The sequence below is a fragment of the Schistocerca cancellata genome, chromosome 4, assembly GCF_023864275.1.
Source record: "Schistocerca cancellata isolate TAMUIC-IGC-003103 chromosome 4, iqSchCanc2.1, whole genome shotgun sequence".
NCBI classification, from domain to species: Eukaryota; Metazoa; Arthropoda; class Insecta; order Orthoptera; family Acrididae; genus Schistocerca; species Schistocerca cancellata.
The window spans coordinates 319930090-319946587 of NC_064629.1; the positions used below are offsets into that span (position 1 = coordinate 319930090).

General features: G+C 41.6%; 1 protein-coding gene across 2 annotated transcripts in view; it reads right to left on the bottom strand.

Moving 5' to 3' along the window:
• LOC126183550 (sarcosine dehydrogenase, mitochondrial) overlaps positions 1-16498 on the bottom strand; it is a 270038-nt gene that overhangs the window by 101154 nt on the left and 152386 nt on the right. The gene's annotated exons all lie outside the window — the stretch shown is intronic.

A 16498-nucleotide genomic window follows, 5' to 3' on the forward strand; every position in this document is an offset into this window, starting at 1 on the left:
GATGCTGGATGTAGTCCTGTGGAACGGCTTGCCATGCCATTTCCACCTGGCGCCTCAGTAGGACCAGCATTCATGCTGGACGTGCAGACCGCGTGAGACGAGGCTTCATCCAGTCCCAAACATGCTCAATGGGGGACAGATCCGGAGATCTTGCTGGCCAGGGTAGTTGACTTACACCTTCTAGAGCACGTTGGGTGGCACGGGATACATGCGGACGTGCATTGTCCTGTTGGAACAGCAAGTTCCCTTGCCGGTCTAGGAATGGTAGAACGATGGGTTCGACGGCGGTTTGGATGTACCGTGCACTATTCAGTGTCCCCTCGACGATCACCAGTGGTGTACGGCCAGTGTAGGAGATCGCTCCCCACACCATGATGCCGGGTGTTGGCCCTGTGTGCCTCGGTCGTATGCTGTCCTGATTGTGGCACTCACCTGCACGGCGCCAAACATGCATACGACCATCATTGGCACCAAGGCAGAAGCGACTCTCATCGCTGAAGACGACACGTCTCCATTCGTCCCTCCATTCACGCCTGTCGCGACACCACTGGAGGCGGGCTGCACGATGTTGGGGCGTGAGCAGAAGACGGCCTAACGGTGTGCGGGACCGTAGCCCAGTTTCATGGAGATGGTTGCGAATGGTCCTCGCCGATACCCCAGGAGCAACAGTGTCCCTAATTTGCTGGGAAGTGGCGGTGCGGTCCCCTACGGCACTGCGTAGGATCCTACGGTCTTGGCGTGCATCCGTGCATCGCTGCGGTCTGGTCCCAGGTCGACGGGCACGTGCACCTTCCGCCGACCACTGGCGACAACATCGATGTACTGTGGAGACCTCACGCCCCACGTGTTGAGCAATTCGGCGGTACATCCATCCGGCCTCCCGCATGCCCACTATACGCCCTCGCTCAAAGTCCGTCAACTGCACATACGGTTCACGTCCATGCTGTCGCGGCATGCTACCAGTGTTAAAGACTGCGATGGAGCTCCGTTTGCCACGGCAAACTGGCTGACACTGACGGTGGCGGTGCACAAATGCTGCGCAGCTAGCGCCATTCGACGGCCAACACCGCGGTTCCTGGTGTGTCCGCTGTGCCGTGCGTGTGATCATTGCTTGTACAGCCCTCTCGCAGTGTCCGGAGCAAGTATGGTGGGTCTGACACACCGGTGTCAATGTGTTCTTTTTTCCATTTCCAGGAGTGTATTACAAGCAACCTGCATTAAATTACTAATTTATACTTAGAGGTCTGCACAGTTTCAGGTATCCACAGACATACAATCAGATTTCCACAGCAATAATAATTTTCTTGATAACATGCTATGAAGATGTAGATACCCATGAGTATATCTAGTATTATAATTGCTTTGTGTTTGAAATTTAAAAGACAGTTACCAATGTTATAGTTTCCACCTGTTTAGAAGGGATCAATGATTATGACTGCATGAAGTGGTGACACATGTTGGCTGTAAGGGTAATAATAATAACAATAATTTTATTGTCATTCAGCCACTACAGCAATAGACAACACCATATACATACTAAAATACAATTAATATTTTGAAAGAAACAACAGGTTTGTTGTTAACATTATAGTATTATATTACAGCTGATAAATTCTCTTATATCACACAATGGGTGGAGGACTAGCCAGTCATGAATTGTTTGTTTCAATAATTGTTCAGGTAATTCTTGAACAGATTGAGGAAGTTTATTAAATAATTTGTACCCCATGATTTTGTAGCTGTTGAGTGACTTTGACAATCTGTGGTAAGGAATATAGAGGCACCAATTCCTTCTTGTATTGTGGCTATGTACATTTTCTCTGGTTTTTGTTTCTGGTAATTTCTTCTTCATATAAATTAGAACATAGTATATGTACAAGTTTATAACAGTCATGATTTTTTATTCACAGAACAATGGTTTACAGTGTGCTTTATATGCAGAACCAGTAATTATCCTAATAGGTTTTTTTGCAGTATGAATATGTCATGTACACAGCTAGAGCTTCCCCACAAAATAATTCCATATGTTATTACACTTTGAAAGAATGAAAAATAGGATGTTCTAACACAGTTTTCAGGAACACAATCCATAAGTTGCCTTAACAGGTAAATAACTCTTGACAACTTACCACTACTATATTGTACATGTTGACCCCAAGATAATTTATCATCTATGTATACCCCCAAAAATTTGGCATAACTTGGATCATCTGACAGAAGCTTGTCTCTAAGACTACAAACCATCTGCTGTGTTTTGTTTTCATTCAGCAGGAATCCATTTGCCTTGAACCAATAGGATGCATGGTCAATTTCTTTGCTGCACAAGTTTTAAGGCTATTGAAATCATCACTAGCATGAAGAAATGTTGTATCATCTACATACAACACAGTGGTGGACTTGATAAATGATGGCAGATCATTTATCATTATCAGGAACAAAAAGGGGCCCAGCACAGATCCCTGCGGAACACCTACCTTGACTTGTTCTATACTCGACATTTCTTTCCCTACACAAACAACTTGCTTATGATTCTGAAGATATGATTTTATTAATTTAAGGCTGTTATGTCTAATGCCATAGAATTCCAGTTTTTCTAGGAGTGGCTTATGCTTTACACAGTCAAAAGCTTTGCTTAGATCACAAAATGTGAGTTGAGCATAGCCCTTATCCTCAAACACTTGATGTAAGTATTTGACTACAAAGTCTATAGCATCCACAGTAGACAACTTTTTCCTAAAACTATATAGAGATTCACTAATTATTCCTAATTTTTCAAAATAAACAGATAGCTGTTGGTAAATTACACATTCCAGTATTTTAGAAAAAGTTGGGACTATGGAGATTGGTCTGTAACTGGAAGGTGTGTCTATATCTCCCTTTTTATATATTGGAACTACCCTAGCCACTTTGAGTTCTTCGGGAAAATATCCTTCAGATATGCATTTATTTATACAGAATGTTAAGGGGTACACAATATAGTCTATTACTTTCTTTAGTAAATTACAGGATATGTCATATATATCTACACTGTCTGAAGATTTCAACCATTTTCCAATGCTTAGGACATGACTAGGTGAGACCTCGGAGAACATAAATGTACCTGTGTCTGTTGCTGTTCTGCAAACATTTTTAGAAAGTAACTCTGATGAACTGATATCAGGTTTAATTATAGTATTTCCTACATCCTCAACAGATTTAATAAAGAAATCATCGAATTTTTGGGGGCTTATATTAATTTTTTTGCTTTTTACATCTTTAGCAACACCATTTTGTATTTCCATGCAGCTTTGCACTTATTTGTGGAATTATCAATGGTATTGAAATTATGTGCTTTTTTGGCTTCCACGATGGCTTTTTTATACTAATTCCTGCATTTTATATAGGCTAATCTGGCATGTTCTGTTTTCTGATTGCTACATATATTGTGCAACACCATAACTTGGTTTTTCATATTTGATAATTGTTTAGTGAACCATGAATTTTGTCTGTTTGTAGCGCTGTTTGTAAAGCATTTGTCAGTTAATTTGCATTTCTTCATGGGGATGTTGTCATTAAATTGTCAGGGTAGGTGTAATCTGACAAAGTTTGGCAGGTTCAGCGAGATTTATTTATGTCCTTACCTTACAGCTGCAACTGTTTTAATTATACCTATTAACTGTCTATTGCTGACATCTTAATCCTCATGCAATCAGTGACTTATATAACAGAAGACATCCCTGCAGTGCATGAGTAGTGAAGTTTCTTCTAACTTCAGTCAATACTTTTTAATGCTTAGTGTCCAGTTCAAGGGTGCATCAAAGTTAAAACTACTTAGAGTGTGTTAATAAAGTTAATAATACATATGGAATTGAAAAGTGGGGTGACTATACTCTAATGTGAGAAGCCAAACAGAAATTGAGAATTTTGCAGCTATTTCTGCAGTTGTATTTATTACAGCAAGAAGAAAAAAAGCAAAGCTAATGTAGTTTGTTTTATGAGTAAAATAGTGTATTTTCACACCATACACACAACTAGAATGCCAAACTTCTTAAATCAGAAATGTGATGCTGGAAAAAAATAGTATAATCGATTTTTTAACAGTGAGGATTTCTGACATCCCACCAAATCCAAATATAACCAAGCCCAAAAAAAGTTTAATCTTCTCAGTAAAGACATTTTATCTTTCAATATTGCCTGTAGATTTAGTTTTGTTGAATCATCACAGTTCCTTGTCGATATCAGAACCAAGTATGGTGCAATGAATGACATCATTTTAAGATATTTATGAGAAATCATCAATCTTCTGAATAAAATCTGTTAACTGTTCTGAGAGAGGTGAGAGATGTTTACAGGGGTGTATGAAGAGCACTAACCATTGACCTATGGAATGTTTCATACAGTTAAAAATCTAGTACATACTGTGGGAACCTACATGAGGCCTTTTGCAGATGATACTGTAGATTACAGGAAGGTTGTAACACCAGACAACAGTAGCAAATTTCAGGCAGAGCTGCAGAGGATTGACAGTTAATGCAGGGCCTAGAGTTGACCATAAACAAGAATAAATGTAACATGCTGTGCATAATTAAATGGAGAGATCTTTTAATGCTGGTTATGTTATTGGCAACAAATCAGTGGATACAATAACAACCATAGGCTATTTTGGAGTAAGTGTCAATAATAATAACGGAATGATGATGTAAAACTAGATGGAGTAAAAGTAGGTGTCAGGCTGAAATCCATTGGAATAGGAAGTTAAGTTCATTCATAAAAAATGTAACTCACAAATATTTATAAGATGGTTCTTGAGTATTATTCATCAGTATGGGATCATTTAGTAAGAGATGACCAGCAAACTACACTCCTGGAAATGGAAAAAAAGAACACATTGACACCGGTGTGTCAGACCCACCATACTTGCTCCAGACACTGCGAGAGGGCTGTACAAGCAATGATCACACGCACGGCACAGCGGACACACCAGGAACTGCGGTGTTGGCCGTCGAATGGCGCTAGCTGCGCAGCATTTGTGCACCACCGCCGTCAGTGTCAGCCAGTTTCCCGTGGCATACGGAGCTCCATCGCAGTCTTTAACACTGGTAGCATGCCGCGACAGCGTGGACGTGAACCGTATGTGCAGTTGACGGACTTTGAGCGAGGGCGTATAGTGGGCATGCGGGAGGCCGGGTGGACGTACCGCCGAATTGCACAACACGTGGGGCGTGAGGTCTCCACAGTACATCGATGTTGTCGCCAGTGGTCGGCGGAAGGTGCACGTGCCCGTCGACCTGGGACCGGACCGCAGCGATGCACGGATGCACGCCAAGACCATAGGATCCTACGCAGTGCCGTAGGGGACCGCACCACCACTTCCCAGCAAATTAGGGACACTGTTGCTCCTGGGGTATCGGCGAGGACCATTCGCAACCATCTCCATGAAGCTGGGCTACGGTCCCGCACACCGTTAGGCCGTCTTCCGCTCATGCCCCAACATCGTGCAGCCCACCTCCAGTGGTGTCGCGACAGGCATGAATGGAGGGACGAATGGAGACGTGTCGTCTTCAGCGATGAGAGTCACTTCTGCCTTGGTGCCAATGATGGTCGTATGCGTGTTTGGCGCCGTGCAGGTGAGCGCCACAATCAGGACTGCATACGACCGAGGCACACAGGGCCAACACCCGGCATCATGGTGTGGGGAGCGATCTCCTACACTGGCCTTACACCACTGGTGATCATCGAGGGGACACTGAATAGTGCACGGTACATCCAAACCGTCATCGAACCCATCGTTCTACCATTCCTAGACCGGCAAGGGAACTTGCTGTTCCAACAGGACAATGCACATCTGCATGTTTCCCGTGCCACCCAATGTGCTCTAGAAGGTGTAAGTCAACTACCCTGGCCAGCAAGATCTCCGGATCTGTCCCCCATTGAGCATGTTTGGGACTGGATGAAGTATCGTCTCACGCGGTCTGCACATCCAGCACGAACGCTGGTCCAACTGAGGCGCCAGGTGGAAATGGCATGGCAAGCCGTTCCACAGGACTACATCCAGCATCTCTACGATCGTCTCCATGGGAGAATAGCAGCCTGCATTGCTGCGAAATGTGGATATACACTGTACTAGTGCCGACATTGTGCATGCTCTGTTGCCTGTGTCTATGTGCCTGTGGTTCTGTCAGTGTGATCATGTAATGTATCTGACCCCAGGAATGTGTCAATAAAGTTTCCCCTTCCTGGGACAATGAATTCACGGTGTTCTTATTTCAATTTCCAGGAGTGTATATAGGCAGGTGCTACAGAACAGGTGTTTGCCAACATCCTTCCCAACCAATGGCTGGTGTCAGGCAGCTCCTGGACACCTCCAACAGGTCTTGGGTTTGCAGCCGATGTCCTGGCATGCCTTGTAGCTGTCCCACTGCCATTACTACTGGCATCTGCAACTTACTCGGTCTCACTGCCAGAGGAACGCTTGTGCAGCTGGGCATTCATGGGGCTACCGATGCTATTACATCACAACAAGGACGCTTGGCTGGCTGGATCCATGAGCTGCTAACACACCGTCTGGTGATATGCGAAGCTGGGCTCCACGACCCAAGTCAATGCACACCATCGAAATGCCACCTTCAGCTATTGTACGAGTATCTTGTTAAACTATGATACTGGTAATGGTGGATTTCTGATTCCACGACCAACAAGAAACTTGTACTGTGCACCCATTATCCTGTCATCAACCTGAGTTGACCATATTGGCACTACCAGTGCTATCAACTATGGACAACTGGAGTCAAAAGACCCAGTGTCGCAGAGTGATGACATGGGCCAGCTATCTGTTGTGTCATCACAGCATGATGAGTTATGGCAAGCTGTTTTGAGTGTTTGTTATTGAAGTGGGTCAAGATGTCTGTCCAGGTGGAAGCGCAGGTGGGGTTCAAAGTGTGATTCAATAAAGTGGATACAGATGTTGATTTAAGTGAACTTAGAGGTAACATTATGGAAACATATGCTGTTATGCACCCAGTTATATGTACACAGTACAGTTTGTGGGTCAGAGTGCACCCTGTGCTCAGTTCTTGCCAGTGACTTTTTTTAAGTGCAACAAACTTAGAAATTATGCCGGGGAATGCAGGGAATGGTAGGCACTTTAGGTATAAGGACTGAAAATATTTATAAAAATTGTATCAGGGTTAGAAATAATTAGTCCCTGTCTTGTGGTAATTTCCCTAGTGTATTAAACCTGTTTTTACAAACAAAGGCTTTACAGTGTGTATATCAGGGGACCAGCTGGTTATCACTCCATAAGTGGTTCCAGAAGTGGCTCAAATGAGGGCAGATAAAGTAGACTTGCAAATGTAGTTAGAAGCTTTAAAAGAGGTCAGATTTTTGTCCAATTTACCAGTATCCTTCATGGATACTAGTAACACTACCTATTTGATTAATTTTGGGGCAAAACAAGAAAAAATGTGTTAGTATTTTTGACAATGTATTGGCAGTCACAAAATTGGGTTGTTGGTTGAAGTAAGAATTGTTACATACAGCCTCATTATGTTTGGTAGGAGACATGAAAAGATATTGTGATGTATGATGAGGACCTAAGAAATGCTCAAACATTTGGAGTACTGAGGAAAGGCTTAGTGCAGCGATATAGAAGGTAAAATAATTGTAGTTATTATTGGGACTAGTTAAATGTTGTGTCATAAAGTCTGGGTGAATCCATCAAAAGTTTCATGTCTAGAATAAAAAAACTCAATTTAAATACCTATGAGTTTTTGGAAGGTAGTGACACAAACAGGATCCTTCTACAAGAAGCAGAGCAAAGGGCATCAGAGGTGTTCTTACAGGGATTACCACCTGATGTGCTGAGAAAAGTAATTCCAGAAATTCCTGATAACTTAGCTGAAGCTGTATGAAGATAGACATGGTAATCCAAGTTAGGATAAACAGATATTTCTTACACTGTCATCAAATGTAACCATTGTGGTCATTTGGGCCACACACGGGAAGATTGCAATCAGCCACAGTGCAGGAAAAGTGGGAAAGGAGGGTATTGGGAATGGAACTGGAACTGTAGGCAGAATAGGTGGTAAGATAGGAAGATTCAAAGTGGCAATAGACAACTATTAAATGGCAATGGGAGCTCCACGGCTGCTGAGCAGTGCTCCCAGTGAATTTTAGCACATTAAAACATTCACAGAGGAGGAATTTTGTTTAATTGGCTTGGTGGATGGAAGGGAACATGAGGTTTTGGTGTTAGACACAGATGTACATGTGTCTGTGGTGGGAGTGGACCTCAAGGGAAAGAAGTGATTAACCCCTCCACAGCATAAGTTATGTGGAATATAGTTAATGGTATGCATTTGCTGGCTTCAGCAAAATCAAGTTTTCAGGTGAGGGGAAAACATTTCCAGGAATGTATGGAAGTTTCTGCATGATCTTGGGCTTAGATTTGCATCACACTAAGATTGACTTGGACAATGCATAGTAGAACCTGGTGGAACATTGTTTCATGTGGGGGCAACTGTTGTCAGTGCCACTCTGCAGCGAAGACCATCTTTCTGGAAGGTTGCACCTACTGAACTGCATGCAAGACCACAAAAGAGACAAAGTACCATGAGGTGCAAGGAGACTGTTTTGGGTGAGCACTGAAGTGAATTTGCTGGTAAACATGTTATGTGTGGTTGAGCCACTGGGCGAAAATGATCAGTTTAGATAAAGCACTGTGTTTTGTGTGTAGGAGGACTGTACACATACAGAGATAGATGGTGAGCATTTAATGTCCATCGGTAAAGATAATTTTGGAATTGATCACATGAATTTGTCTAAAGGATTATTGCACACCAGTTTGGATAATTTGGATCAACATGATCTTGATATGATGAATCCAAACCCTAGTGATAACCAAGTCACCAGTGTAACTGCATTATGAAAGAAAGTGAAACATTTAGAAGGAAAGAGAGGTTACCAATGAAGGAACTGTTATTATAACTTGAGTATCTGTTTAAACTTCATGGATCACTGCCAGCAATCTTGGTGATGCAACACAAAATCCCAACTGGGAATAAGTCACTATTATACCATAAACTATATTGTGTGCATCACCTACAGCCAGTAACAGAGGAGTTCATTGACCAATAGTTACAGGAGGATGTTACTCAAGAAATTATCAGTCTTTGAGGTGCACCAGTGATGATGATACTGAAGAAAACCATGGATGGGATTAAGGCATATCGGTTTTGCTGTGGCTATTTGTATCACAATAGTTGTACAATTTCAGATGCATATTCATTCCTGAATATAACAAAAACCTTTGACACTTTAGGGTGGTGAAAGTTCTTTTCCACCATAGACCTGGGGTATGGCTTTGACCAGGCAGAAGTAGCACAAGGGCCACCCAAAATGGCAATTAAGGTTGTTTGGGGACACTGCTAGTATCATCATTTGTCATTTAGACTGAAGAATGTGTCAGCCACATTTCAGCCCTCGTTGGACCAAGTTTTGAGAGGAGCGAAGTCAAGACAATGTATGCTGTATTTGGTGAAGATAACTTTCTTTGTGAAAGATACAGAGGAGCATATGAGATGATAAAGGGAGGTTTATAAGAAGATAAATGCAGCACACCTGATTCAGTATAGAAAAGTGTCACTTTGTTCATTATTTGGGAAATACAATTAGTCATGCTGAGGTATGGAACATTTCTTGATTAGTGAAGGCCATACAAAGTTTTCCAGTGCTCAGAAAATGGAGCAGTTACTATCTTTTTTGGGTTAGGAAATTGCTATGGAAAATTCATCCCAGTGTTTACAGAAATAGAATGACCACTCATTCATTTATTGAAGAAAGGTGTAAAGTTCCATTGGACATCAGAATGTGAAGGGAAATTTGAAATCTGAAAGAGTCATTGACAACTAGTGTGATACTGGTCTTTCCAAATTATGAAAGAGAGTTCATATTGTCTTGTAATGCAAGTAGTCAAACAGTTGTTGTGCATCAAGTCAGGAAGTAGATACGGTGGATCATCTGGTCACCAATGCATTGCATCAGTTAAGTAAAGTGGAGAGCAATTATTCTATCACAATGAAGGAAATGCTGAGCCTCATATATGGCATAACATACTTCTGATGTCATTTGTATCACAAGAAATTAAGGTACTAATGGATCACGTGGATCATTAGGGTTACTGGTGGTATTATCAAGATTGAAGGATCCATTTAAGAGATTCACATGTGGGGCACTGAAGCTAAGTCAACCTGGTTTTGAGGTATGTGTAATCCATAAACCTGGTTGGAATCATGGGAATGCTAATGCCTCAGTAGGAAAGGTATTGTATAACAGAGAGTAGTTCACTCCAAGGCAGTGTGGCAGAAAGTGAGAGCTGATCATGAGGACTGCAAACTAATCTTAATATATTCACAGTTCATTGTTGATGATGGTGTATTGTGCAAGACAACAAGACTGCAAATTGCAGTTCCAGTCAGATTACATGAGGAAGTATTAAATCAGGCATATGATCATGTGTTATCCAGCTACTGGGCTCACAAGGCCACAGAAAGGCATGTGGCCAAGCATTACTGTTGGTATACATGTAAACAGAATGTGGAACAGTATGTGGGTAACTGTGTACCATAGGCACAACAGGCAGAAATGAGCCATCAGCATATATGACTACGAAGATTACTGCCTTTTGAAATTATTGGTATGAATATGTTACCTCCGGTTCTTTTCCACAAAAATTGGCAGGGAATCACTTTGTGGTGACAGACCATTTTTCATGTTACAATGGAATGATAATATCCTGAACCAGCAAGCTGACACAGTGCATCTAGCAATGATAAACAATTGGTTGTTGAATTTCTGGGTTTCAGGACGTTAATTATTGATCAGGGAATCAATTTTGGTGAACAGAGAGACTGCATTGAACATGATGAAAAATGCTCAGCCACTATGTGGACAACTATGACAGAGACAGGGAAATTCTGTTGTAATTGTTTGTCATGGCTTATAGCTCTGGGATCTGTGAAAATACACGTCTATCGCCATACAAAATAGTACGAGGCATGTTTTTTAAGTATGTACCATTCTGAAATTAAAAAAAGATGTGCTAAGATATCTCAATAATTTTATTTTTACATGAAAGCCTGTACCTTAATATATTGAGGAACTTGTCATAATGTTCTACAAGTTTTTGAACCACTGCATCACCACTGTTTTGACTTCATGATCGTCTTGAAGACATTGACCGCCCAGGTGTTTCTTCAAGTGCAGGAACAGATGGTAGTCACTGGGCGCAAGATCAGGGCTGTACAGAGGATGATATAGAGTTTCCCATCAAAAAGATGTGATGAGGTCTTTGGTCTGATTTGCCACATGCAGACAGGCATTGTCTTGCAGCAAAACGATGCCCTTACTCAACTTCCATGGACTGTTGCTTTGATTCTGGTGTGATGTAGGCCACCCATGTTTCAATGCCCATAACAATTTGGCTTAAGAAATCATCACCGTTGTTGTGGTACCACTCAAGGAAAGTCAACGCACTGTCTAAACGTTTGGTTTTGTACACACCCGTCAACATTTTCAGTACCCAATGCGCACACAATTTTTGGTAATTCAAGTGCTCGGTCACAATGCCATACAAAACACTACAAGAAACATTAGGATAGTCATCCCGCAAGGAGGAAATCATAAAGTGTCTGTTTTCACTCACCTTATTGTCCACTTCCTGCACCAAACTTTCATTAACAAGTGAAGGACACCCACTCTGTTGTTCATCATGCACATTTGTGTGGCCATCTTTAAATGCTCTCACCCACTTTCTTACCATTCCATCACTCATTATGTTTTCTCTGTAAACTGCACAGATCTCACAATGAATATTGATCACTTTTAGGCCTTTAGCACTAATAAATCTTATAACAACCTGTACTTCAAGGTTGGCGGGACTCACGATTACCGGAGGCATCTTAAACACTCAGTACACAATGTAAACAAGGAAGAATAGACTGTAATGGCATCAGTGCATAGATTAAGGTACAGGCTTTCATGTACAAGTAAAATTATTGAGATATCTTAGCATATCTTTTTTTTTTATTTCAAAATGGTACTTACTTAAATAACATGCCTCGTTTATGGCTGGAAAATGTCATCATCATTTGAGGTAACCAAACCTATAGTGGCAAAGATTGGAGAGCCAGTGCAAAACTGTGTGAGGACTTTAGAAGAGATGTGGAAGTAGGTACAGGGATCCTATACAAAGGCCCTCAGACATCAGAAACAAGTGGGGCAGGGAAAATTTTTCTGTAAGGGGTGTAAGAATTCCCGTACAGGGAATATACATAATGGATGTACGAGTACTGGTTGTGGATGCATGGCTGATGACATATGGAAGTTGGGGTCTGCCAGTGAGACATGCATGGATAGCCAAATGATAAAGCAAACACTCAAGATAAGTGGGAAATCTGGGTTCGAGTCCCAGTCTGGCTCAAATTTTAATTGTCATCATTCCATTCTGTAGCTGATAGTTGTCCATATTTGCAACTGTAGAAACATTTCACATATTTCATAATGGCTTTAACTGCCACAGTACCTGTTCTTCTGGAAAAGCATGTCAAAAGGAACTTTGCGTCGCAATTTAGAATAACACAAGCACTGAAATATCATATCATATCATATCATATACACCATCTGACTGCAGTCTCCTCCAGGCTGTCATGAACCAGCTCCTGGATGCCTCCAAGGTGTCTGCAGTTGAGTTTGTGTCCTGGTGCACCCTGTACCTGACTCATTGCCATCATTGCTAGTGACCACCACTTCCGTGTCTCACTGCAGGAGGAATGCTGATGCAGCCACATGCCCATAGGCCGCTTATGCTGATACTTCACTGAAAAGTTGCTTGTATCACTAGTCTCCATGCACCACCAGCATGATACATGGTGATTTGCTGAGACATGTTCTGCTGCTTGGAGTCAACACGCACCATCAAGATGCATCTTCAGCTATTGTAAGAGTATCTTGTTAAAAAAAAGTATGATGCTGCTCCTGATGTATTTCTGATTCTGTGACTGCCAAGGAACTTATACTACACACCCATCACCCTGTTCACCATCTTGAGTTGACCATCCTGCTGCTAAGGTGCTATCAGCCCATAACAGAGGCAATACACACTGCAGAGATTCAGCGTTGGAATTCCAGGAGCATGTGTTCCAAGAATAGTTGAGCAACATGTTACTTCCTTCACATACGTCGTACAAAATGACAATGATGAGAAAAATCAGACAAATTAAGATTCACACAGAGGTTTATCAACAGTTGTTTTTTCCATGCAACACTTACAAGTGGAACAGCAAAGGGTGGAGGGAGTGTGTGGTGTGTTTTTGTGTGTGTGGGAGAGGGGGGTGGGGGAGAGGGAGGGAAGGAAGGTAGTAGTACCAGAAGTACCCTTCACCACATACCATTAGGTGACTTGCAGAGTATAGATGTGAATGCAGATGTACAGGGGATAGGAAAAATAATGTGAACACCTGCACTTACTTGGGAATGGTTCATTAATAAGGGGTTGGACTCCCAGTTGTCCAAATACATCTCTGATACTTCTTGGAATACTGGCATATAATGACTGTATAGTGTCCAGTGGAATGTTATGCCACTCTTCAATCAGAACCTCTTCTAACTCCTGTAGTGATGAGGAAGGCAGAAATCTGCTCTGGAGTCTGCACTCTAATACCGCCCACAGGGGTTTGAAAATGTTCAAGTCCGGGGGAAGATGCTGCAGTTCAGTTGCATAATCCTCATACCAATCATTGTACTGTCCTGACTGTATGAATGGGTGCATTATCGTCCTGAAATATGGCATCATTTTTGGAGAACAACATTTGAATCATGGGTCTACCTGATCACCTAAAATGTTCACATAATCGCTGGGTGTAGCACAGCCTTTGAGAGTAATGATGGGACCAGCAGAATACCATGATATGGCTGCCCACACAGTCACACTTCCACCTCTATACTTAACCACTGCAATCAAGCAATCACGATTTTAGGCTTCTTTTGGCATTCTCCAGATGTCACCCCAGCACGGTGTTGTGTAGGAAATAACAAAAACATTGACTCACCAGACCATAATACGTGTTTCCGTTGATCAGCCATCCAGTATTTATGATCCTGACACCATGTTTTATGCTTCTTTGCATTGGTTGTCATCACTAATGGTTTTGGTATAGCAGCTAAACCACGAATATTCACTTTATGGAGTTCTCGGCAGACAATATCAATAGATACGGGTTCTCAAAGATGGCTATTGAGCTCTGCAGTCTCTTTAGCTGCCATAGTTTTCTGTTGTTTTGACACAATCTGTGTTAGCATATGATGATCTCTGTCATTTAGTTTTGATATGCACCCACTATTACATTTACACGATGATGTCTTTCCATGTTTTCTTCAAGGTGTTGAAACAGTTGCTCTTGAAACATAGCAGCTAAACCACGAATATTCACTTTATGGAGTTCTCGGCAGACAATATCGATAGATACGGGTTCTCAAAGAGGGCTATTGAGTTCTGCAGTCACTTTAGCTGCCATAGTTTTCTGTTGTTTTGCTTACTGATGCTCCATCCAATTAGGCCCCACAATCTGCTCTCTTTGTAACTCTGTTAGGTCTTTCATTGCACGTCGACCTGGGCCTCTCAATGCAAGTATTAAACGTGCTCTACTCATAAACAACCTGCACTGGTGCCTAGTCCACACCGAACACATACAGTCCAGCGTGACACATGCCTTACCTGCACTGTTGACCTTCAAACACAACCATCCCATTACTACCACTATTCCCATTGTTTTGCCTACCACTGCAACTGACATATCCACCATATTCCAGCACAATGGAAGCTACAAAGTAGTCTAGTCCTGTTTATGTATTACATAAGACATAATGTTTGGTATAAGATCAGAGAATTTTTCAATGCTTCTCTTAAATGTATTTACAAGTACAAAATGCACCACTTATTACATTGAGGAATATTGCTCATTAGCATGATTTAATATCATGGTGAATTTATGTGCATTTGATATGTTATCTATGAAATTTAAAACTTGTCCAATGTACAGATGTTCCATAAAATTTTGAGCTTATTGCTAGATGTCTGCAACTTGCTGCCATGATATTCCAGCACCAAGTCTTCTGGAAATCTTCAGGTGAATACTGATGAAAATGCACTGATCTCACATACTGAAGACCCCATCAGCAACTGCTTGATGTATTCAGTTTGTGATGTACACTTTCTGCATGCTTCTGCTGCAAGTCTTTGTACTGCACCACACACCCTCTGTGGTAAAAGCTCATCTCATTGATATCAAACTGATTGTCTTCTGATAGTAAAATCACAGAATGAGACCAGCTATGCAGAGCACAAAGTTTTTCTAGGACAGGCTTCCATGTAGAATTTAACTGGAAGCTGCCATTTTTATTGATAAAGGTCACAGTTGGTTGTATTTCCACTGAATCATTGACGATGGAGCTCCAAAAGGTTCACATAGGGGTCTCAATTTTTTTCATTTATTTCACCAAATGACCAGTGGAAATATAGGATTCAGTGATGGTGAACATATTGGCTTTGAGGAGGTGAGTATGCCACTGATGTTCCACAATTCGATCCAACATATTGTGTGTCATTTTCCCTCTATAAAATTTGCCACATTCACAAACAATCCTGTAAACACTTTCCTTGCACAACTCCTAGTAATCTGTAACAGACCTCAAAACAGCTAAGGTTTTGGAAGGAGGATGACATATTACTTTAAATTTATGTCTTCTTAATATTCTGCCCATTTTTGCTGAAACATTTCCAACATATGGTACATAAGCAGTCATTTTAAAATCCTTTACCTCTTCCTTGTTCTGTTGTTTGAGATGAAAATCCATTGTTCAGGAACACACTTTGCAGATGTTCCAGTTTTGTTTGCAGATTCACAGCATCTGAGGTGCTATGGGCTCAGTGAATAGTGGCCAAGTACTTGGCATCTTTACTCAGACCCATAGTAGGCAAGGTTCCACATCATATGGGAAGTTCTAGTGATTTTATCAGCAGACATCAGTCACTTAATCTGGAAAGCAATGACTTGTTGGTCAGTTTTGATGTCATTTTGCTCTTTATAAATTTGGTGGCCTCACTAAATCTAATCAGAAATAGGTTTGGATTGACATTTCACCATAGTTTGAGCACTCTCTTCCTCACATTATTTTTTATTTGGGAGTCCTTTGTCTCCCCTGGTGCCCGTCTTTTTGAGGAGTGAGCACTTACCTAAATTATTTCAAAAACAACAGTACTTTGCTGATACATTGATGACACTTTTGTAGTTTGGTCTCATGGTTTGGACAGTCTCTGAGAGTTCCTTCAACATCTGAACTCGATACATGGAAACATAAAATTTACATGGAGATGGAGAAAGACGGTCACTTGATGTTTTTAGACATCCTAGTGTGACATAGGAGCAATGGCGCACTTGGGAATTCAGTGCTTCAAAAGCCCACT